At 45.5% G+C, this 22834-nt stretch overlaps 1 protein-coding gene and 1 pseudogene across 1 annotated transcript in view; one reads left to right on the forward strand and one right to left on the reverse strand.

Annotated features, from left to right (window-relative positions):
• Positions 1 to 22834, reverse strand: part of GLYCTK (glycerate kinase) — a 173122-nt gene that overhangs the window by 70935 nt on the left and 79353 nt on the right. The gene's annotated exons all lie outside the window — the stretch shown is intronic.
• On the forward strand, positions 17287 to 17403 carry LOC136642916 (5S ribosomal RNA; annotated as a pseudogene).

Raw genomic sequence — 22834 nt, forward strand, 5'->3', positions numbered from 1 at the left:
CTCCACAGGACTCCCCCTCCCCAAGAGGCCAGCGCTATAGGAGGCAAGTTAAAAAAAAACTCAGTCAGCAGCACAATCCTGGTGATCACCTCACTGCCTTCCCCCCACCCCTGTAAAGACTTACAAGGGTTCTCATATTCCTCTGGAGTTTGAGAACCACTGGGCTAGAGCTTTTTTTCTTGTTGGGCTAGGTTTTTACTGCCCCCTTCTTCCAAACTGTATCCTTCACATCCCCTGCAGTATGAAGTGGTGCAGCTCACTCTATCACTTCAGTCTGTATAGTACGTACAATAGCTCTTAGAATCTATCCTGTTTTAGACTATGGCCCAGAAGAGATAACAGTGAAACTTGGCATCAGTCAAGGTAGACAGAACAGTGCCATAGACTGAGTAGCTGGATAGAATGAGGCTGGATACAGAGCACTCAAGAGCAACAAGCCTAGGATGTTGCTCCAGCATCCACCATCCTTGAGGGTTCAAGTAGTCCTCCTATCAGGTTGGTGTTTCCAGCTCCAACCCCTTTGAGAATATTATTGCTGCTTGAAAGGTCTTTATCTGTTCTTCAGTTCCTGGCTGCAGCCAGTGTCTGGGGTCAGAGAAGTGGGGAGGGGAAGGATTCTCTCTTCAGATCATGTAGATAAGGGGTGTCCAAAGTTTTTGGCAGGAGGGCTGCATCATCTCTCTGACACTGTGGCAGGGGGCTGGGGGAAAAAGAATAATTTACATTTAAAATTTGAATTAATTTACATAAATGAATATATTAAAGATGAACTTATATGAATGAATGAAGGTCTTGCAATAGCTCAAAGCCTATAAAAGGCTTTGCACAAAGCAAGGCTGGCCTTTCCTTTGCTGCCACTACTGCATTACAGACGTGAAACCACAAGCAATGGAGGGAGCCCTCATCCCACAGCTCACACTGAGAGCAGTTGCGTTGGGCCAGTGCGGGCTCCAGCAAGTCTCCAGAGGCCCAGAGGCTCATTGGAGACTGGGGGCTCCCTGAGGGCTGCATTGGGAGTCCTTGAGAGCCACAAGTGGCCCCAAGGCCAGAGTTTGGGCACCCCTGATGTAGATGAAGGCATCATTGGTCACTGGAATTTTTTTTCAAATGGGAGCATCTGATGGGGTAGGACTTCTCAGGTTATTTCTGGGGATGTTTCCTTCCTGCACCCAGTCTTCCTCACGATCTTTGTCCTCAGACCAACCCTCTGATAGTGAGTCTGGCTTCTGGACCATGACTAAATGTATTTCACTACTGTGTTTGGGCTTTCTTTTTGTTTAAAAAATAATCAGGCTCCCTTTATATTACTCTGAATTTCTTATAATTCTGTTCTCTTTAGGATTTATCCGGGCTCTTTTTCCAGCCTGGTATACTCTAGTGTTTACTTTCCAGATCTGCAGCCTCTTTGTCCATAGCTCCTTTGGTGAGCATTAAAATTGTGCACATTTTTTGAGGTGCATATTATGAAATTATGCATATTATGCATATTATCCATCTCTTAGGTACTATATCTATGCCTTTGATACATTCTTGCTCACCACTAATTGAACAGCTTGCATGGGGACCACAAGAAACAGGTTCCCAGCACCTTAGTCTTCCAAGATTGGAAGCTGTCCAAATAACATGCAGCCTTGATATTGTTTCAGTCTGGTACAAGAGGATGTTCATCATTTCATGGTATAGCAGTCAGTGGTCCTCTCCATTACTTCCATTAGTTCTTTTACACAGGCTGTGCAATAATATTCCTGTGGCACAGGGTTATCAGTGAATCCATCAATTCTGGAAAACATTAATAAATCAAAAAAGACGGAAACATTTTAATATTAGTCATTCCCCTATTCATCTTTATATTTCAAAGCAAAATGTATTTTAGAAAATTTGATATTTTCAGGAACTAACTCTGTACCAGGTTTTATGAACATAGGTGTTTAATGACTAGTACGTAAGACTTTAATCTCTCATACTGTGTGTGATGTATCTTTATTCAGGTCCTTCTTCTTAATCACAGATATGGTGGTATGTAGAAGTATGCCGAGGTGGTTAACGTATTATCCTTCTCCCTGATGTGCTCATTATTTTGCTTGTGTTCTATTTTGGTGACTTTTTTTTTATCTGGGAAAACATTTGTAAATGTGATTCTCCTGCAGTCATGGGTGGTACAGGTGTCTCTATTACCTCAGGACTGTACTATACCATTCTCCAGTGCAGTGGTATACAGACTGGGGCGTCACGATGCCCCAGCCTGAGGGCCCTGGCCTCTGCCCCTTTAAGGGGCGGGGCAGGGGGAAAGGCAGTGATTTGACCCCCAGGATTGCGTTGCTAACGGGGCTGCAGGGACTGGGATGTACTCACTAGTCCCTGCAGCAGCCTTCCCAGGGTGCAGGGAGCCCTGCGCGAGCGCCTGCAGGGCTCTGCAGCCGGTTTGAAGTGAAAGTAGAGCGATCATGCTCCACTTGCGGAAGTGGAGCGTGATCGCTCTACTTTCACTTCAAACCAACAGGGGAGCCCTGCAGGCGCTCTTGCAGGGCCCTTCACACTCCCAAGACGATGCTGCAGGGACTGGTGAGCACATCCCAGTCCCTGCAGCCCCCCTGAGTGGCGCAATCCTGGGGATTGCATCGCTTTCTTCCCCCCACCCCCACTGCCTCCCTCCCCTCCCTTGCAAGAACTTACTGTGCTTTTCCAACTCCCAGAGAGTTTGAAAACTGCAGCTGTAGTGTGATAGATGAGACCAAGGGGTGGGGTTCTCTGAAATCAGGGGTGTTCTGGGAGCCAGTTGGGAGATCCCTGGATGCTGAACTGAGATTCTAGAGACCTGCAGTTGCCTATCTCTAGTGTACTATATCTACTTTTGGGATAAGGTTCAGCAGAACAAGTGCTATTTAGATGATAGAAGATAGATAAGAACAACTGGTTCTTTGAAGCAAAGCGCATTGTCAGTGACGCTCTTTTTCCCCCCCAGCCCCATTCTCTTCTAGATGGTTTTAGGTAGGCTTTGATGTTGACATCCATTCATTTGCTTGGCTCTCCTGGGAAGTCCTGGCTTGGGTATTTCAGGTTTCATGGCTGGCACCATTCCAGCTTTCCTTGCCTGCTGTTTCAAAGCATGAACAATTCAACAAAATTGTCTCCCTCTAGGCAGTTTTCTCATACCTGCCACATAGAGCTACACAGTATGAAGACAGAAGCAGAACCAAGCCAGGCGTAAGGCTGGGAAATCAGCAGAGAGTGTTGCATTAGTGTCAAGATCATAGAAGGAAAGGAAGCAGAAAGAAAGGGCTGTAGCTTGCTAGAAGAGCATCTGCTTTGTGTGCAGGAGATCTCAGGTTCAGCATCTAGCATTTCCAGGTAGGGCAGAGAAAAATTTCTGCATTCAGTGTTGGAGTCACTATCAGTGTTGACACCACTGAGCTAGACAGACCCGTCTCAGGAAAAAACAAGTTCCTAATGGGAATGTGACCACTTGGCCACATCCATTGTGATTTATTGCAGCTGTTCCAGATGCAAAGCTTACTGTGTAGAAGAGGGGAGCAGAAGATCTTTCCAGAGCTATTGATTGCTCCAGTGGGGATTTAAAGTCACTCCTGAATCTTCTGCCTGCATTTCCAGCCTCAGTGATTTGACTTTTGATCTTATATCTACCCTAGTTCCAAGGAAGCCAGGCTCATTCAGCCCTGGTTGAAGCATTGGCAGAGTATTGAGCAGAGTGCTGAGTTTTGTGTTTGTATAAAAATAAGCCAACCCCCTCTCCCCAAAATTATTGTACAATCTGCCATTTTGAAATGGTCTCTGCCTCCCCATGCTGCCATTTTATGACATACTCTTCTGCAAGCCAGTAGCTTCCAAGGCTCTGGCAAAGAAACAAACAAACGAAGGGAGTCCTGGAAGCCTAAAATCTGCTCCTGCTGTATAACTTCATACATTCTCTGTTTTCTGAGGGGCATTTAAAAGTCCAAAGCATTTTTTTTCTTTTGAGAAATTATCATTCAGCCCATATTGTATACTATCCTTCATAGTATTCATACTTCTGTAGCAATTTCTCTGGTGTGTAATTATTTAAACTTTTTTAAAAAAAATTGTTTCCATTTTGCATGCAATTTACAGTTTTTTGTTTACTTTTCATAAATTACATCCTACCATTCTCCCTTAATTATTACTGCTTCTTTATCCTATTTTTTGCAGAGGTTTTAAAAAACTTTTTTTCCAAAGCACCTTAAAAAGATAAATCGAGTTTAAGACCAGATACAGCTGTGCTTAAGGAGGATTAGACTACTTCTGGTGCATTAAGAATATGGAAACTGGAGCAGTGTTATGGAACTTGGCCCCAATTTTTATAGCTTTTACAGTTAGGAAATTGTTCATCATGTCTAGCCTAAATCCACTTCCCTTTAGTTTCAACTCATTTGTTCTTGTCCTGCCTTCAGGAACCACATAAAATAAGTCCTCCCCTTCTTTTTCACAACGGCCCTTAAAATACTTGAAGAATGCATCATCTCTCTCCTTAGTCTTCTCCAGGCTAAACATACCAAGCTCTTAACTCCTAGGACTTGGTTTCCAGACCCCCACATCATCATAGCTGCCCTCCTTTGAGCTTGCTGTGGTTTATCAGTATCCTTCTTGGAACATGGTGTCCCAAAAGGCACACAGGATCTCAAGTTAGGTGCAGAATAGGGTGGAACTCTTACTTCTCATGATCTCGCTTCTATGCAGCCCAGCAGTTCACTAGTTTGCCTTTTTTTTTTTTAACCTCTCTACTGGTTCATGTTCTGCTTGTGATCTACTGAGACTTAGATCTTTTTCATACATGCCGCTGTCAGGTTTCCCTGGTCCTGTACTTTTTCGCCTCTAATTTTTTTGTTCCTGCATGCAAGGCTGGCCTGCCTCTGAAGTCTCTTGAAATTGTCATGTAGGCAATCCCAGTCCATCTGTCTGCTGCCCTCTCCAGGCTGCTGCTCTGGTTCGTGCTCTTATTCTCTTCTGACTCATTGAGACTGAGTCAGAAGAGGAGGATCCTGCAAGCTGCAGCCTCTATCTTCCTCCAGAGCTGCTGGAGGAAGATGAGTGAGAAGCTGCCACAGCTAAAGATCACTTCTCTCCATCCACCTGGCCGCTTACAAAGCACCAAGTAGTCAAGGGCAGGTGATTTGGAGCCCCTCCTTCTCTTCACTTATCTGGAGCTCTGCACACAGACTCCCTCCTCCATGCTACTCCTGTTTCCAGTCAACAAGAGTGGAGCATGCTAGATGCTAGCAGGCTTTCAAAAGCAGCAAAAGGGGGAGGAATTCAGGTGATGGGGAGGAATGGGCTACTTCTGCTTAACTGTATTATTTGCCCTTGATCACAGCAACATAAACCAATAGATATAAATATGAATTTAGTCTAAATGCCTATCTTTTTCTTTAGAGATGTGAAAGGTAATCAAAGTACAGTGAATGTTACCTGTGAATGTTTTCTAACACATAATGTTTTCTAACTCATAAGTGAATGTTTTCTAATGCATAATGTAAGAGAGGTTAAATGTACTTGACATTGCTTTGTCTCTGGTATTATTACCAGTATAACACTGGTAATAATACTAGTGTTATTAATATAATAATATTAATAACACTGATATTAATATAATAATAACACTGGTATTATTACCAGTATAAATGTCTAATCCTTTTATAGTGAATCCCTCTTGGTCCTAGCAGTATCCTGTGGCAATCTTAGCTTGTATAGTGGAAGATGTGGCTCAGTGCCTAGAACCCAGCACCACATCCTGCCCTTGTCTTATCTTGAGAACTCGAAACAAATTGGGGAAAGGTAGTTTGACTGGGGTGTCCAGACAAATGGAGACCACCTTGGCAAATCTCTCACCCAGTATAGTGGAGCAGTTCAAAGGATTGGGGTTTCCTTACTTCCAGACACTAGGAAATGTGGCAACCAGCTCCCTTCCACGTGAACTGAGACTGTATAGGTGAACCAGTAAAAATGGCTGCAAGGTTGTAAAAATATGTGTAAAAATGGGAGGGACAGAAAAAGGACAAAAGATTCCAGCAAGGAACAGGTGATCCAACAAGAAAAGGGGAGGTTGAAGATTGTTAAAAGATGGTAAAGAAGATAAAAAGGGAATATGAAAAAAAGCAAATTCTGATACAACTTGCTCATATTTTCCTTACCCTAAGTGTTCACACTGGTCCAGGTTCCTGGTCCTCACACCCACAATTATCTCAGCATGCAGATGCCACCCCCCTTGAAACACCGGAGGGTAGAGGGTGGCAGCTTTGCGTGTGGGGGCGTGGCATCTCTGACCTTTGCTCCGGGATTGGGCAGTGTAAGTCTGCCACTGTGATCAATAAGTAATAACAACAATAAGGCAAAGATTATTGCTGCATCTCCATGACTCAGCAGCCTCTTAAGAAGCTGAGGCAGAACCACTAAGAGGGCAGAAAGGCTCTAAACAAGCGAAAAATGAGGAAAACTAGGGATTGTCATGACAGTGTGCATTTTCCCAAGATGAATCTCTGCAAGCTATTTTTTTTTTATGTACTTCTAAACTCTCTAGGCCCCTTTTGTATTAATTTATTTCCTCATTGGTATTTGCAACTCCTCTGAAGTTAGATCCACCTGGGAATTTTATTACTGTGCTGTTTAATCCCTCTTCTGAATCATTAATGAAGACGCTAAGATAGACCAATCTTATTGCCAATCCCTATGGTTCCCCTCTAGACATTACCTTCCGACTCAATAGAAGACTGCCATTTATCATTACAGTACCTTTTGTATACTGCTTCATAACTGCTCCTCAGTTCACATGACAGAGTTTCTATCCAAGCCTTTTCAAATTAATTTCTTCAATTAGGGTTTTGTGAGAAGTCTTAACATGATGTTTGATCAGCGATAGTCAGAAAGGAAAGAAGTGGAGGCAAATGTGTAAGAGGAATGTTTTATCTCCAGCAATAACCCTGCTGGTCACCCCTTGCATGCCAAGGTGACAGGGCTCAACCATAAGCTGACTCATTGCTCTGCCACATACACAGACATGCACGCACTCACACACACATCACTTGCCTTTTTGTTTGACTTTTGTTGCTACAGGAAAGTTGAACAGGTTGGGAATTCCACTTCAATTACTGAGAGTAAGTTTCTCACAGAGATGCCTTTGCAGGGGTCAACAGTTCAGTGGTGTTCACTTTCCTTTCAACCAAGACTAGATTTCAGGAGATGGGCCATTGTGAGTGATTTTGGAAAGAGCAGCTGCTGCTCCCAGTATTGGAACTTTGAGTTGACTGAATAGACCCAAGTAGGTAGGGCTGTTTTCTGAATTGTAGCAGAGAATATTCTTGGTTGGAACAACACTCCCCTAACTGAAATTTCCCACAAGAAGTTTGAAGGTTGATTTTGACCAAGTTAACTTCTAAGAGAAGGTTAACCCTTTCACTCAGTTATCTTATTGTTAACTTTGTAACAATCTCTTGCTTTGAAAAAGTTAATTCAATTTGGGATTTCACTTTTGAAAACAAACACCTCTATAGACTTGTATTTTTATGTTGGATCCCAACCACCCCCTTTTCAGTTGAAGATTTTCATGCCAGGCTTGCTGCAAAGCAGCAGAATGTGCTATGATCTCCACTGTATAAGTGTTAAACAGGTGGCAGCAGCAATGTATACACCCACTCCTCAGAACTCTAGGTGAATTCAGAATTATTTGGCTGGCCTTGAAATGAATGCCATCTGTAGATGGAGACACATCAAGTATCTCAGCTTAGAGCAGCTGGTGCAAAACTCAAGATGTATTTCTTTGCACAACCTGCATACTGGTTTGAGTGATGCATAATATGGAGAGACCATATACTATTTCAGAGCAAACAGAAGAAAGGAGTGTAGTCTGATAGACAGATGTCTTGGGTCTTGGTGGCAGATGAGTTTAAGGGCATGAACACGCTATTGTATTTTTGTTTCTCCTTCTCATTTTTGGGTGTGTTCCACCTGCATTACTTGGAGCTTTTCCTGAACATGCTGTGATTTTCACTAGGCTGCCCTGTCACATTTAGTTTGATCCTGACTTGCTGAAGTTATAGGAAATGTCACATAGTCCTATTTGTTCCAGCATATAGGGCACCAGATCAAAGCTGTAGTTCTTGTCTTGGTTCCGACCTACTGAGTGACTCATCACTCAGTCCTAACAGACTTGTGCTGGTAGAGTGTGTACTCTGCCTGTGTGGACTGTTGCAGAAGCACTGCAAAGGGCTTTGTGACAGTGCTTCTAGCTGGCGTGCTGGTCTGCTAGAGGAGATAAGTCCTGTGCAGAGGTAGAGAAAGGGCAGGGGGAGGATGGGGAGGGGGTGAAATGGCATGGGGGAAGGGCTGCAATGGGGTGGTGGTGGGTGGATCGCGCTTAAGAGGAAGCGGGGTTCGTGGCACTGGCATGCACCATATACATATGCATATGCATCCCTTCCTGGGTCTGATCTGCCAACCATGAATCAACTTGGCCTTGCACCAGTTGTATCACTGGCATAGGACCGAATTGACCCATTGCACCTGCTGGAGCTTACCCTAGGGCAAAATATCTCCTTACCCCAAAGAGACCTCTAGCAGCTGAAATTCCCCCACAAGATACAGCATGGTCAGTGCCACTGCATCATTGCACGGGTATTTAATGAGGTTTGGGCTGACAGTTTTTTTTTTTTTCTTATATGCCTATCATATAAAAGGAAAGGGGAGAAAAGTTTAGCTGCTGAGCTACAAAACTACTTAAGTGTTGTGGGTCACATGTAGAGGGATTGCTTACCTTGGGGCTCAGAGACATAAAGGATCCTACCTTGGCCATATTGTATCATGCTTATTCAGTCACCATGGTCCATAGGGTTGTAGGAAGGAGCCACTGGATTGAATGAAGGGCTGTGTGTTGCACACTGCAGTTGCTCAGCCCTCTACAAGTTTGAATACCTATTGCTATAAAATTTCATTCGACTACACAGGCGTTTGTATCCTGCCCATGGATTTTTTTTTTTTTTTTTGAAAGCTTGAAAAGGAAATAGAACTATTAGAACAGTGCTTCTCAACATTTGTCCTCTGCCGTACCACTTCGTATGTTTCACCTATTTGAAGCGCCACTGGAAATAACTGGTGATGACATAATCGCCAGTTACTTTTGGGTTGGGAGGCCAAATGTGTCATGACAAGCACCAGTAAGAGGCTCGGGGTGGATGGGAGGGCTTTTTCGAGTGCAGAAAAGCTCGCTTTGGAACCTCCAACCTCTGAGCCAAGCGTACTACCACTGTTTGTTGTGTCACATTCCTGGTCTTGCTGCCAGCTGGTAGGTGTCCCGGGATCCCACCACCAGACACCACCTCAAGTAGCATTGGTGGTACCTGTGCCACTAGTTGAGAAACAAACGCATCGGTAAAGCAGCTACCACGTTTTCCAGACTCACAAAGAGAGTCTGGTCCAACAAGAAGCTGACAGAACATACCAAGATCCAGGTCTACAGAACTTGCGTCCTGAGTACACTTCTGTACTGCAGCGAGTCATGGACTCTTCGCTCACAACAGGAGAGGAAACTGAACGCTTTCCACATGCGCTGCCTCCGACGCATTCTCGGCATCACCTGGCAGGACAAAGTTCCAAACAACACAGTCCTGGAACGTGCTGGAATCCCTAGCATGTATGCACTGCTGAAACAGAGACGCCTGCGTTGGCTCGGTCATGTCATGAGAATGGATGATGGCCGGATCCCAAAGGATCTCCTCTATGGAGAACTTGTGCAAGGAAAGCACCCTACAGGTAGAACACAGCTGCGATACAAGGACATCTGCAAGAGGGATCTGAAGGCCTTAGGGATGGACCTCAACAAGTGGGAAACCCTAGCCTCTGAGCGGCCCGCTTGGAGGCAGGCTGTGCAGCATGGCCTTTCCCAGTTTGAAGAGACACTTGGCCAACAGTCTGAGGCTAAGAGGCAAAGAAGGAAGGCCCATAGCCAGGGAGACAGACCAGGGACAGACTGCACTTGCTCCCAGTGTGGAAGGGATTGTCACTCCCGAATTGGCCTTTTCAGCCACACTAGACGATGTTCCAAAACCACCTTTCATTGTGCGATACCATAGTCTCTCGAGACTGAAGGTTGCCAACATATAGTTGAGAAACAGCATGTTCGAACATTATATTTCTCACTCTGACAGTGTTTCAAAAATATAGCAAAAGCTTTCATACTGCACATATTAGAATAAATATATTTTAATTGTTTGTAGTTTAACAAAGCATTAAATAAAATATGCTCAAGTGAATGATTAGTTACACATTTAGAATTAGTGTGAGTTTTTTGTCTTTCAGATATCAACCATATGGCCCCAATACAGCTAAAGTTAATTCCACTGAGAGCAATGCTTTTTAAGTTAGTTGCGACAAACATGTTACATTGGTTTCATTGGGCATGCAGCATCATCCATTACAATGTATGCTTATTCATAAATTATTCCCAGTGTGCTTACTTCCTTAGGCCAGTAATTTAGTTCCCAAAAAGTTAAGTTTCCAACTTTTTCAGCTGGCAGCTCCCATGACCTGCTGGGCCATTGATCCCATACATTGTATAGGATGGTGGGTTTTTCACAAGGATTATATGGCTCCCTTGGCTGGTTTATGTGGCTCCTCAGGGAGCCACGGCTCACAGTTTGGGAACCACTGCCTTAGGCCATCCTTACATCTACAGTATTACAGCCCAATCCTGAGCTGCCCAGAGCGCAGGGCTGTCGCGGAACCAAAAATAACTGTCGCAGCATCCTGAGCCCAACTCAGGATCCAGCAGCCAGCAACTCCTCGTTCATCCCCTTCCCCCAGGTAAGGGAAGTAGCCCCGCAATGGGGCTGCTCGATTCTACGACAACCCTTGGGGCACCCTAGCATTGAGAGCCTCTGTGTTGGGCGGCAGACCCAACACAGAGGCTCAGGATCCGGTGGAGCAGAGCTCCACTAGTCCCACCTCCCTCCAACCCCCCTCCCTCTCCCTGGCATGCCTCCTCCCTGTTCTCCCTCCACTCCCCACCCTGGAACGTCTCCTCCCCTCCCCCACGTCTCCTCCCCTCCCCCCACGCCTCCACTCAAATCTCTGTTGCCCAGTCTGTGCAACAACCAAGCCACAGAGCACCAGTAATCCACCAGCGCTGGACCAGTGCTGACGGCTGTGAACATGTTATATGGCGAGCTCAGGATTGAACTCTTAGGGCCCAATCCTATCCAATTTTCCAGTGTCAGTACAATTGCACCAGTGGGGTGTGCACTGCATCCTGTGGTGGAGGGGCAGTCATTGAGGCCTTCTCAAGGTATGGGAACATGTGTTTCCTTACCATGGGGCTGCATTGTGGCTATACCAGAGCTGGAAAATTGGATAGGATTGGGCCCTTAGAATTCTGTCTGCAATCCCACACTTACCTGGGAGTAATTCCTTTTTACCTCAGAGCTTACTTCTGAGTAGACATGCTTAGGATTGTGCTCTTAGTTTGAAAGTGATTGATGCTGGGGTTGTTCCCCCCCAACTTAAAATATTATGTTGGCTTTGGACAACAAATCAAAATGAATTATTTGGGGGGGGGGGTTATGATGATGAAAATACTGCTTTTTAAAGGAAATGTTGGCCTGCTGTGGAAGGCCATTCCGGGGAGGGGAAAAGAACAACAAAATGGGGAAAAGAACAACAAAAGATCCTCCCCCAACCAATCTTTGTTAGGAATTTTCAGTGCAGCTCTTTCATGTGATGTAAATTGAGATCAATGGACTTGATCTTCAGCTGGAGGGAACCGATGGAGTTGTACAGAATGGAGCAGTGCCGCTTAATAGCAGCTGAGTGCCAGCTCTTACATTTTAACAATGTGATCTGTTTGTCTGTGGAACATTCTTCCCATGGGAGATGATGGCAGCTCCATTGCTGGGAATATTTAAGCAACTCTGGACAAAGAAATGGAGAGTTGGCTGAAAAGAATAGTGCCTGTTTGGCAGGACAGGCTAATAGGTTTTTTGCATCTACAATCCTCCTATTTTCACCATGCTGCCTAAGTATTAATGTGCGGACAATGTCCTGCTAGATGGGGCTCATTTGTGTGAATGGCAATTGGCCTATCATTCTGCTTCTTCCTTGTTTTCCTTATATAACTGCAACAAAAGAGGAGGTAGATTCCCCCCCCCCCCCCACACACACACACAGATTTGCAGTGAAATAAAACCTCGCATTCTGTTTGCCAGGTCTGAAAAGGAATGAAGCACTCTGGATTTTTAAAAATGTAAAACCAGAGGATTTTAAAAAATATATATTTTTAAAGAGCATTTAGCTTTGGAGAGGCTTTGCATTGTATGAGAAGCAACTCTCACCACAGCTCAGTGACCCCCAGATCTGGCTTATTGATCACCCTGGAGAGATTATGTTGATTCACCCTCACCCCCTTTGGCCTTTCAACGCATTGTCATTTAAATTCTTTTGCAGTAGGAGGTAGTGGATTGTCAGAAAGAAAAAACTATTGGTTCTTTGGTCAGCCTGGTCCCCTGCTTGTTCTCAGTCCACTTCTTAGCATTGTCTCCTCTGTTTTATTCATCCATGTGCATAATTTAGCTGTATAGTATGGTAAGGGAACTGGTATGTGGAAGCAGCCTATACATGGCTGACAGACCAATCCTGAGCTGCCTGGGGAACGGGGCTGTGGTGTGGGCGAAAATGGCTGCCGCCGCATCCTACGTGCTTCAAGCAGCTGTGGGCAGCACTTCGGGAGAAGGAGACTTTTGTCCCCTTCACCCAGGTAAATGGAGTAGCCCCACAATGGGCTACTCGATTCACTGCCAACTAAAAGGACAGCGGTGAATCAAGTGCCTCCGTGTCAGGTAGTGAGCCCAACATGGAGGCTTTGGATTCGGTGGAGCGTTGCTCCACCAGTGCTGCCTCCCTCCCCCGGCACACCTCCCCCCTTCTCCCTGGAACGCTTCCTCCCCCCCTCCCCGGAATGCCTCCTCCCTGCCTCCCCCCCATACCCCCGCTTACCTCTCCGCTGCTCGGCAGTCCACGCAACCACTGAGCGGCAGAGGTCAGGTGCCCACCTGGGTGGGCTACCACTGGCGCGCACCCGGTGTTAGGGCCCGCAAACATGCCTCACGGCACCTTTGCGACACTGTGTGCCGGTGGTGAGCCAGCACGCCAAGCCCAGGATTGGGCTCTGACAAAGTCTGCTAGATGCTGACTCCTTGGTCTGCCATATCTCCCCTATCTTTGATTCCTGTACCCAGTCAGTAAAAGTTGCATTAACTGTAGAGCAGTGCCTCTGCCTTCTATCCAGTACCCCAGTCCTCTTGTTTCCTCACTCAGCATCCACTGCCTTGTCAGTGCTGAAATCTTCAGTAATTTTACATTGTTTGCGTATTATCAGGGGTGAAGGGGAAGTAGAAGAACAAAAATATGCATTTAAATGTGCTTTGTTCTCGTCTCTAAGCTCTCTGCGGCAGCAAGCAATAACCATTTGGTGCAGTTCACCCATTAAACAGCTCTAAATCCAGTTATAGCCCTGTATAAATAATAGCAATGATAATAGTATCTGGCATCACTGCAAAGACTTGGAGCCTCTGATTCCTAGGGAAGGCAGTGATGCAGAGTTACTGCAGAGGCCTTTTGTTTGGTGATGAAGCTCACACAGTTTTAGGGCATTATCAGATTTGGAAGGGGCATGTAGGCATTGAGGAAGCAACCTCTGTCTCTCACTGTTTTGCCAGTCTGTTCTGACCTTTTAAAAAGTTGATGGTCCAATCCTACCTAACAGTAGTGCTGGTGGATGTGTTTTGCTGCTGCAAAGCAGCCACAAAATTCTTTGCAGCAACACGAACAGCTGGTGTGCCAGCAGGAAAGTCAGAACCTTGTATGCTGGTGGATGTCAGGAGCCCAAACAGATCATTTAAGCCCAGCACAGGGGGGCAGAATGGGGTAGGTGGAGGGCAGGGTGGGAGTGGGAAGAAGAGGGAGGTCATGGGGTGGGGGAAGGTCCTGGAGGGGGGTGGGTTGGGCAGTGGCAGTGCCTGCTGAATCCAAACCCCCTTCCTGGATCTGATTCACCTGCACAGATCAACACAAACTTTGCCAGCCATATATATATATATATTGGCAACCTTCAGTCTCGAAAGACTATGGTAACGCGCTCTGAAAGGTGGTTCCGGCACAGCGTCTAGTGTGGCTGAAAAGGCCAATCCGGGAGTGACAATCCCTTCCACACCAGGAGCAAGTGCAGTCTGTCCCTGGTCTGTCTCCCTGGCTATGGGCCTTACTTCTTTGCCTCTTAGCCTCAGACTGTTGGCAAAGTGTCTCTTCAAACTGGGAAAGGCCATGCTGCACAGCCTGCCTCCAAGCGGGCCGCTCAGAGGCCAGGGTTTCCCACTTGTTGAGGTCCACTCCTAAGGCCTTCAGATCCCTCTTGCAGATGTCCTTGTATCGCAGCTGTGGTCTACCTGTAGGGCGCTTTCCTTGCACGAGTTCTCCATAGAGGAGATCCTTTGGGATCCGGCCATCATCCATTCTCAGGACATGACCGAGCCAACGCAGGCGTCTCTGTTTCAGCAGTGCATACGTGCTAGGGATTCCAGCACATTCCAGGACTGTGTTGTTTGGAACTTTGTCCTGCCAGGTGATGCCGAGGATGCGTCGGAGGCAGCGCATGTGGAAAGCGCTCAGTTTCCTCTCCTGTTGTGAGCGAAGAGTCCAGTGGCGTAGCTAATGATTGTGTAGCCCTGTACCAAGCTCAAAATGTTGCCCTGGAAGTGATGTCACAACCGGAAGTGACATCATGCCTGAGCTTTTTTAAAAGTGAAAATTGGGAGAAAACCTGCCTCCTCCCCCCAGCAGCTTGCCACCCACTTGCTCTGCTGCCTCCCCCCTGTCAGTGGCATAACTAAGGCCTCTATCTGCTACCTGGGGTCAAAAGATTTGTAAAACCCCCCCTCCGCCAGACAAAATCAAATTTAATTAAGTAAATAAATAAAAAGTGTGCCCCTGATTGGTTCGAGACACTGTGCTGGGGTAAAGAGGGATGGTTATTCTCCCCCTGCTAAATATAAAAAGGGTACCACGTGAAAACATGCCCTTTTACCCAGTTAGCAGGGGTAACTATATTATGGTACATGGAAATGTGAGATGACTCATCACCTTATTGGTTTCATGCTGTATCATGATAATTTGTCATTGGCTCTCAGAACAATCAGTCTCACAGGTCAGTTTTGAGTTAAGAAAATCACTTTTTGTTCCATAAGGCTTTTCATTTTCTTGTTAATCAGCCATAACTTTTGATAGAATACAGATATTCCAATGCAGTTTGCTTCATTGCATTCATCCTTAAATTACCTTTCCAATGATATATAACATGATGGTATTATTCATACATACCAAGATTTTCACAATTTTGGTCACTAGTGTCAAGCTCAGCTTGTTGCCCCCCTAAAGCCTGATGCCCAGGGCAACTGCTACACCCTGCACCGCCTTAGCTATGCCACTGCTCAGGTCCAAGTTGACCAGTTGCAGCTGCTGGGGCTTACCCTGGGGCAAGGGGAAAAATGTCCCCTTATCCTGTGGAAACCTCCTGTAGCCAAAACTTCCCCACAGGATGCAGCAGAAGCTGCACTGGCACCAATGCATCGTCATGGGGGGGGGGGGGTTCATAGGACTGGGCTGGTAATTTAATTTTTGCTCAGAATATTTGCTGATGCAGAACAAGTAGTTTTTTCCACTTCCAGTATATGTGGATGGTCAAGCACACTTACACCTCTGGGAGAAGCCTAGTTCATTGCTTGCACCTGATGAAACCAGGAAGCTGGTTGTAAGCAGCTGTTGTGAGATCCTTGCAGAGGGAGGCTCATCAAGCCAATTACTTCATGGTCTTCCAGAGAGTAGGCAAGTTTTTATTTTGAATGACTTTCATACTAGTAGGCTAGTATCCAGGAGTGGCCAAGATCTTGGATGCCAGAGGTAAGGTGCTGAATGTTCTTGCTACTACCATCCGGCTTGGCAGCAACAGAGTACTGACCACACCTGTCCACCATCTCAGTCTAATTTGAAATGAAGAAGGGAGGACCAGAACAGGAAGTGGAGTACAGGAGGGTGGTAGGTGAGAACATCTTCCTGCCACTCTCCTCTCCTTTCTTTTCTGCTCCTTCCTTCTCCTCCTTTTCAGATCTGGGCAGGCAAGCACTGTCATTCTGCCCCCTGATAGTCCTCTGCCTGCTGGCATGACTGCTTCAGTTCATCTCCTTATGAGGCCTGTTAGTGTTATTCATGATGCTTGCGTGTTTTATAGTTTGGATTTTTAGACTCTTTTTTTGTGTGAGAGCTGCCTTAAGTTCACATTCAGGTAGAAGGGCATAGGGAAGGATAAATTTAAACAGAAATAAAATAAGTAGGGTAGAATTCCATTAAACAATATTATCTCACTCATAATTTTTAATTATGTGATCTGCCTCTGTTTTTTAAGCCACCTACTCCCCTGCATTTTAGCTCCTTGGGTGTTGTCATGTATTCAAGATTGACATTCATAATCATAGCAATGTGACTTGGTCTACATCTCCAGTCCACTCCACATATTCACCTGCTCTTTACTTGAAAGTCTTCTCATTCTCATCTTTGGCTTTCCTAGAGAACTTGTCTCTCTGAGTATACTCTGTTGCCCCATATAATTTATTAATTCATTAGTGCTGCAACACAAGCAAGCTTGCAAATGTCGCCAAAATTTGGCAGTTCACTGATGCTTTTTGAGTTACTTACATGATGTGTGGACAATAATAGTGGAGCCATGGCTGACAAGGAGAGCATTGGTTTCTGACTTGGGAAGATAGGAAGTCCTGGAAAGCACAGATAAAAAAAGGCTTGCAGGCTCCCTCAATTTATTTTGCTTTCTCTCTCTCCCAGCTGCCATTTCCACCACTGATCCTGAAAGAGAACTGCTTATTCTGTGCCAACCCTGTCTTGAGTGCCAGCCTAATTGATGGTGCTTGGCACTTGCTTTTCCTTCTCATTGGCTGTGCCACTGGGTCTGGCATGAAAAGAAGGTCTTTGGAGAAATGAGTGGTAGCTCTTGTTGCTGGCTTGTGGTGACTAGCACAAATTAACTGACTAGCATCCTGATTTACCCCTGACCCATGCTGGATAGAAACTGTGTGATGAACTATATGGTTTCTTTCCTTAAGAGCAGATTCTCCTAAGGCAAAAGTGACTAATGAGAATAAGAATAAGATAAAAGTTTATAAAGTAATAAATTTTATAAATAAAAATAAATGGAGTGGTAATATTTCTGAACCCAGCAACTGTTACCCTGCACATGCCTGATCTTGTCTGATCTTGGAAGCTAAGCAGGGTCAGGCCTGGTTAGTACTTGGATGGGAGACCGCTTGGGAATACCAGGTGCTGTAGGCTTATACCATAGTCTTTCAAGACTGAAGGTTGCCAACCAATATTTCTGAACTGTGAAGACCATAAACTTCAGTGTCTGTCTTACCAACTTGAATTTGACTCCCCGGACCTCGCAACATGTGGGTTGTGTCCAAAGATGGTTAATCATGGCTAATAGCACTATCTTGTATATGTTTACTCGGAAGTAAATCCCACTATATTCAGTGGGGCTTACTCCCAGGTAAATGTGTATAATATTGCAGCCCAACCCAACAGAAGCCCACTGCCTGAGGTATAGCTGTACTGGGGCTGAGATGGAGGCTGGAAGGGAGCAGAATGGGGCAGGGATGACAGGGGGTGGGGAGGAGGGTGGATCGGCCCCAGGAAGGCACCAGATTCTGACCCTCCCTTTGGAGGCCTGATCCACCTTCACAGATCAACATGGACTTGCACCAGCAATACCACTGGCAAGATTTGAGTTGACCCACCGGGCCTGCTGCAGCTTAACCCAAAGAGACCTCCTGAGGCCAAATCTCCCAAGTGGGGTTCAATGGGTGCCATGTTGGCGCTGCTGCATTGCTGTGATGGAAGTTGCAGTGGATTCTGCTGCCCCTCTAGTTCCATTGATTTCAATGTGTCTCACCTAACTTTCTTCAGACAAAATCCTGATTTCCCAGTATTTCCCACTGTTGGAAGTATTTCTTTACACAATGCATAATTGTATAGAGTAATTCATTGCCAGTAGATGTAATAAGAGTGTGGAGCTTAGATGACATTTTTTAATAAAAAGAAGCCAAATCGGTCTTTATTGTTTGGGCGCATTCTCTGATCACTCTCCCATCCCCCTTGAGGAAAGGAAGAAGAGTGAATTTGGAGGGCACCTCTCCTTCAGTGCTGCTGAAGTGCTGTGTAAGATGCATCCTCCAGGGTGATAGGTCCTTTTCATGTCCCCAGAACATAAGCGGAGTGGAGTCCTCTTTGGAGGACACTGGTCTCTTAGGGCTTCAGCAAATGTTGGGAGGAGTGGCATCCTCCCTTGACACCAATTCCTCCTCTCCTTTCCTTAAGTGGATTGGGGAAACAGAAAAGAGTGGTCTTAGAAGGCCCCTCTTCCTTAGTTTTGCTGTAGTGCTAAATGAGATTTGTCCTCTGCTAAAATTGCTCCTCTCTGTTTCTTCAGTCTCATCAGGGAAACTGAGAGGACCACTCAGAGCACCAGAAGTGCTGGAAAGCAGGCACCCTATGAAATTGCTCTGCCCGGTGTGTGTGTGTGTGTGTGTGTGTGTGTGTGTGTGTGTGTGTGTGTGTGTGTGTAATGTGTATGTACATGCAAGCATGTGCACAAATGTGCTAGGCCCATTATTGGTTTTGGTTCAAGGATCCTACAGACCTTGGTCTCATCACTGGAAAGTAATGTAGTAAGCAGCACCTGCCTTGTTTTTATTCCATCCCCCAGAATACACATACTGTTAAGTTCAAACAGAAACAATACTGGCATATTGATCCCAGGTTTGAAAGTACCAGCGTCAGCTTCAAATTGATCCTTTTCTCTCCTACAAAGCAAACCCCCAGGCACTGGCCAACATGTATCCACAGCAGCCCTTGAAACAGTCTGTCAGCTTGTTCTTCAGAAAGAGATTGACTGGTTGCCTGTTTTTGCCCTTTCAATGGGATGAAATTGCAGCTACAAAAACAAGCCTTTAATTTCAGTCCTCCTTGTTTAAAACTCCTGTTTGGAGAAACTCATTGCGGTGATGGCTAGAGAATAAAATGTATTTTTTCACAACATGAGAGGGAAAAAATGCTTTGTTTTGGCATACTGTTGAACAAGTAATCTTTTTGTGGGTTAATTGGTATGCCTGAATTTACACTTGCAGGAATTTGCAAAGAAGAATCCAAGAACAAAACCGGAAGTGGAGTGCAATGGCTCCTCTTTAACTTCTAACGAGCTGGGGAGCCCTGCAAACACTTGTGCAGGGCTCCCAGGACGATGCTGCAGGGACTGGTGAGTGCATCCCTGTCCCTTCAGCCCCGTTAGGAACGCGATCCTGGGGAGCCTGCCTTCCCCCGCCCCCGCTGCCTCCCTCCACCCCTGCCAGAATTTACAGCGGTGCAAACTCTGCATGAGAGTTTGAAAACCACTGCCATAGACCATCGGTCTACTATGAGAAATGCCACATTGCACATATTGAGGCACAATGAGTTCTGTGGTATAATTTCTACTGTTTAAGACGTTGTTCTCCACTTCGTAACTGTTAGCATACTTTTTAAGTACAGGACTCCCTTCTCTTAAATAATGAGAGGAATTTCCAGATTTGGCCTCTGCCCTGCTTTTGAGAAAGCAAGCTGTCTGTCTGTGGTGATGGACAGAGGCACTCTGGGAAGGGAAAGGGCAGAGAAAGTCTTGTTTGGCTAATATTCCCTCCTCATTTTAACTCGATTGTTTTAACATGTATTTTGAGTTATTCTAACAAAATTTTAACATAAATCTGGCTGTGGGATCTTACTGCTGTCATCTCTGTTTGACCCAGTTTTGTTGACAATTTGCCTGTAAAAATAAATGGTTCAGGTATGCGTATGTCATTGATGTCTTTTGTAGCAAAAATGAAGCAACAAATTCACTTCATTCATCTATAAATTTCTTCCTTTTCCTCTTTTCTTTGAGAGCTCTTGATATGTCTTTTGTTATCTAGTAGTTCTACTGCCTCCCTTTTCAGCTTTCTTTGTGTGATTGATTATAAGAAATGCATTATTACTATTTATATATGCAACAATTTGTTCTTCAGATTCTTTCCCTGATGGGCAGCCCAATCCTGATCTGCCCGGGGCACGCAGCTACAGCGGCACTGAAAATGGCTGCTGCCACATCCTGCACACCCAAGGCAGCCGCCGGCAGCACCTCAGGAGAAGGGGACTTGTCCCCTTCCCCTGGATAAGTGCAGTAGCCCCGCAATGGGGCTACTTGATTCACCGCCAACCCAAAGATGGGTGATGCGTATGGTGGGTGAGGAATCAAGAGCCTCCATGTAAGGTGGCGAGTCCTACACAGAGTCTTTGGATCCGTTGGAGTGTCGCTCCACCAGTCCCGCCTCCCTCCCTGCTCTCTCCCCTCAGCATGCCTCCCCCGCTATCTTCCTGCCTCCCTGACACACCTCCACCCCGCCCGCTGCTTGCCTCCCCCTCCCCAGAATGCCTCCTCCCCGCCTCCCCCCAGTGAACCAGCGCGCTGAGCTCAGGATTGGGCTCTGACTTATTGTAGATTTATATTTGATTTGCTGAAGTCTGTGCTCTTTTCTTTTTCTTAGCTTGGCAAGATCTGCACTTTATTACAACCTTTGCTGTGTAGCCATGTTGTCATCTTCATGGTGATACCTTCATGTTTCTATCAGATGCATGGAGAATAAACTCAAGGCATTTTGCTAGCCACCTCTGCTGGCTGTCTTGTTCTTTGCTGAGCTGTAGAAAATGGGCTAATGGATATAACCTAGAGGCCCGGGGGCCGGATGCAGCCCACAGAAGTTTTTTATCTGGCCCTCGGGCTCTCAGCTGCTGAGCAGTGCTGAGGTGTTACTGCTACAAGGACAGCCCATGTGAAAATTGGGCTCTCCCATATCTTGAAAAATGATCAAGATTTGTGTATTCTCTCTTCTGTCATTTGGAGCTAATGAGTTCCTAAGTGAGAAAAAGTGCTTTTATTTTTGGTTATGACCTGTTTAATGACATCATTTCCTGCCTAATGATGTCCTTTCCGGCCCTCAGCAGGCACCATGAATGCTGTTCGGCCCTTGGTATGACACGAGTTTGACACCTCTGACCTAGAGTCTCTGGGATACACTCTTTCTCTCTCTCTCTCTCTCTCTCTCCTGAATGGGGTGTGTGTGTGTGTGTGTGTGTGTGTGTAAAACATATCATTCTTAATGTTAATATAATGAATATTTCAGCAGTCAGCATAATTTAAGTGCTATTACTTAAACTTACATTTTGCATTGACAGAACATTCTTTGGGATGTAGTACAAACATTCTAGATTTTGTAATTAACAAAACCAAGCTAATGATTATTTTTGAAATTGTAATTTTTGAAATTGTCTCTATCATCCCGGGAGTTTAAACCACGGCTGCACATTTTGAACATTTCTATGGTAGAATTTGGGTAATGTGTATGCATCAAAAATTTTAAATTTCAGTTTCCTTTCCCTGATGAATGAAGGCAGCTGATGCTTTGCCAAACAACAGAGAAGGGCTGGTTTAATTGAGGACTGCAGCGGCTCCCAATTCCCTTTCATGCTTGGAAGGTTTGTTAGACCCAGGACAGCAAGAAATGATTAACTTTTCCTAATGAATTTTCTTAATTAGTACTTTTTATTTCAAAAGGCAGAAAGAGAGACGAGCCAATTTTCATCTCACTGGGTTGGAAGCTGTGACCAGGGTTGAGGAACAAAGGGATAGAAACAGCGTGGTGGAAAAGACTAAAATTATTGTTGCTCCATTGTCTAGAATGCATCCTGTACTTCAGAGGCACATATAGGAGGATTGCTAGAATGATTAATTCTGAATCATTGCCAGTAGCAGTCCCTATTACAGTAGCACCTGATGGCCCCATTGGACAATGTACTTGGATACACATATGGACAGTCCTTGTTTTAAAGAACTGGCAGTCTTAAAGGATAAGACAAAATCACCCAAGCAGTGAACTGAGGGCCAGACAAAGTTTTTCCAAGCAGAGGCAGCTACCTCAATAGCTTTCATTATGGTTTGTAGCCCAGTCCTAAAGCCAACAGCTCTGCCAGGTGTTGCAGTGCCAAAACAGCTACCGCTGCATCAGGCAGCACTGCTGAGGCCGCTGAAGGTCTTCTCCGGGGAAGGGGACTTTCATCCCCTTTCCCCAGGGAAAACCCTGCAAAGGGGCTTCTGAAGTCTGCGCCAACTAGTTTGCTTCTGGCCTGACATGGAATTCAGGATCTGGTGGAGCAGAGCTCTGCCGGTCCCATTCCCCTCCTGTCCCGGTTCCTCCCCTGCCCTGTTCCACCCACTCCCCACCTCCTCCCGCCCCGAAACTACTTACTGCAGGCCGGTGCTTACAGCACGTTTGCAACACCGATACTGAGAGTGTTTAGAATTGGGCCCTCAGTCCCTGAACTTGAAATCATACAACTGGCACAAGCCTTACGCAGCTATGAGACTCCTAAGTGCCTTCTCAAGCTTGTTAACACAAGAAATTGAGTGCAGAATGCATGTGTGCCACAATATATAACTTTTCATTGGTAACCTTGGTTTAGATTGTTTAAAAAGGAACTCCCTGGATATATATTTCTAGCAATATAAAGTTGCTAGACAGCATGGGAATGAATTGCCCGGCACAGTTTCAGGTAAAAATCTGATCCTGGATGTATCATGCCAGGAATAAAACATTATTGTGTAAAATTCTCAAACTGTGCCAATTGTTTTGCTCCTCTG

Source organism: Tiliqua scincoides, chromosome 2 (genome assembly GCF_035046505.1).
Source record: "Tiliqua scincoides isolate rTilSci1 chromosome 2, rTilSci1.hap2, whole genome shotgun sequence".
NCBI lineage: Eukaryota > Metazoa > Chordata > Lepidosauria > Squamata > Scincidae > Tiliqua > Tiliqua scincoides.